The following is a 2,521-nucleotide window of genomic DNA, read 5'->3' as shown; positions in this document are numbered from 1 at the left end:
ACAAATCCTTGGTACTGGCATAGGGTCCCTGGGATTTCCGAGCGGGTCCCCCTTCCCAGCCGCACTCTTCCAGGACCTCTGCTGAGGGAAGGTTGTGCCATGTCACTAGTGTGCGCCGGCCCACCAGGGAAGCCCTGGGCTTCTGGGCCGTGCAGGGGCATTCCCAGCTCATTTCAGAATGCAGACTCCTGGTTTCACCAAATCCATGGTCCCTGTGGATTTAGCAGACCTTGTCCGGCTGGTGCATCGCTGAACTGGTGTTCTGGGTCACTTTCTGGCTTTTATCTAGTATTTTTCACAGAAGTGTTTTTTTGCCATGTCTCACCTAGCCACCATCTTAGGTTCTCCCCCGCAACTCCCATTCTTGATTAATAATTTCTGAGGATAGAATTCTAGGCTGAAGATCATTTTTGTTCAGAATTTTGAGTGCATTTCTCTTGATTCTTAGAAGCATATCTTCTTGTTTCCAGTATTTCTGCTGAGAGATCCAAAATGTTTGGTGTCTTCATCTTTGTATGCAATCTGTTTTGTTCAGTTGTTGTTGTTGTTGTTTTTTAGGCTGGTAGAAGCATCTCTTTGTCCAGGTGTTCTGAAATTTCACAATGGGTGACTTGGTATGATCTGTTTTCTTCAGCTCTTGATGAGTCCTTTTAATCTGGAAACTCAGATCTTTAAGCTCCAGTAATTTTTCTTGAATCATTTTGATAATTTCCTTTGTTCTAGTTTTCCTGTTCTCTTTTTATAGTTCTTCAGTTTTCTTATATTTTTTGTCCTGCTTTTCATCTCTTTGTGTTTTTCATTTTGTTCTGTTTTGTTTTTGTTTTTCTTCTACTTTTAGGGATAATTTCTTCAAAATTCTCTTTCAACCCCCCTGTTTTTTTCCCTATCATGCTTTTAATTTCTATGTTTTTTGTTCTCTGAGAATTCCTGTTCTTGTTTCATAATGTGGTGTCTTTTCTTACATCTCTGAAGATATTGTTAATAATTTGGGTTTTTCTCCTCCCCAAATAGCTTTTTATTCCTCTGATTTTTCCCCCTGTTTGTATTCATATGTATCTTCAGGTTTCTTGGTCTAAGTCAGTTACTATGATCTATTTTGTTCTTAGCTTCCAAAACTGTATTAAGGCTATCTCTGTTTTCCCTGTCCTTCTGTAGTTTTAGTGGGATTTGGGGAGGGTGTGAAATGAATGCCTCTGTTTGATCTGTCATCTTGATGTAGAAATTTAGGAAATTATGTCTTTATTTACTTAGACTTACTAGTTATAACACTATAGTGTGCTTTAGATCTGAACTAAATACTTGCCTCTTTTATGCCATAGCTGGAAATCACTGAGATTTATCTTTTAGACTTACTACTTAGCAAGATATACGTGCTAGGTTTGACCAATGCTCTTACTTTTCCTCTTTCCAACTCAAAGTCACTATTCCTGAGATCAGAAATACTTGTACAAAAGGAGGATGAAGAATTGATACCCAGCTATGCTGGTTCTCTCCTTTGGTATATCAAGAGATGGGCCATTTTCTCTAGCGAAACCTTTTTTCTGTAAAAACTCGTTATATGTGCCATTTCTTCAAGACTGTGGTATCCTATCAATGACAAGAGTGGTAATGAATTTATAGATAAAATTAGCAGACTGACTTAACTCAGTTAAACTCTTTGCATACTGAGAAAACGTACCTTTAGTGATTAATCCTATGGTTGGCTTTTTACGAGTGGCAAAACACTGATGGGGAGGTGATTTTGGACCTGTTATATCACACCACATATATGTAGGCCTAGCATTTGTTAGGATTCAGTAAAATGTCTCCATTTGTCAAAGTATTCCAAATTTCACAAAGAAGAACTGAAATTATTTTATCTTTATTATATTTTATCCATATATTCAGATAAGCACCCACTTAAAAATCATTAGTATATTTACTTTTATTGCAAGGTAGCATATAAAGAAAAAGTACCAAATGCTTTTGTCATCCCTCTCCATATGAAAGCTCCTAATTTTAAGAAGGTGAAAGTGGTTAATTTCACAAAGTTGGGTTTTTGTGATATGTAAGAAATAGTAACTGAAAAATGCTTACTGAAACTCTACACTCAGAGACAAAGACAAATGTCTCTGCAAAGTGGCTTCTAAATATACACAGTTATTAGTGACTATTTGAGCAAGCTTAGTTCAGCTAAAGCTAAAGAGGGAAAAGGGCAAAGAGCTGTTAAGTAGAAATTTGTACATTTCACTTTTTGGATTTGATGTGTCTATTTCTGGCTGTATCAGGAAGGAAAGCATTTTGAGATAGTTCACTTTTAATACTTAACACATTTTAGGCACATAAAAAGATGTACCCTTCATTCTTTGACCTAGTACTACCACCAAATTTCATCCCTCTCAAGAACACATTTTTAAAAGCCTAAGTAGAAAATAAATTTAAAAATATTTTCTAAAAAGCCTAAGTAAATTTTATGGTTTCAGTTTACTAAAATCTTTCATTCAGAGCTTCTGCCAATAATGTTTGCTTCATTTTTTTTTCA

This window comes from Choloepus didactylus, chromosome 3 (assembly GCF_015220235.1).
Source record: "Choloepus didactylus isolate mChoDid1 chromosome 3, mChoDid1.pri, whole genome shotgun sequence".
Classification (NCBI taxonomy): domain Eukaryota; kingdom Metazoa; phylum Chordata; class Mammalia; order Pilosa; family Megalonychidae; genus Choloepus; species Choloepus didactylus.
This window is presented reverse-complemented; position numbering follows the sequence as displayed.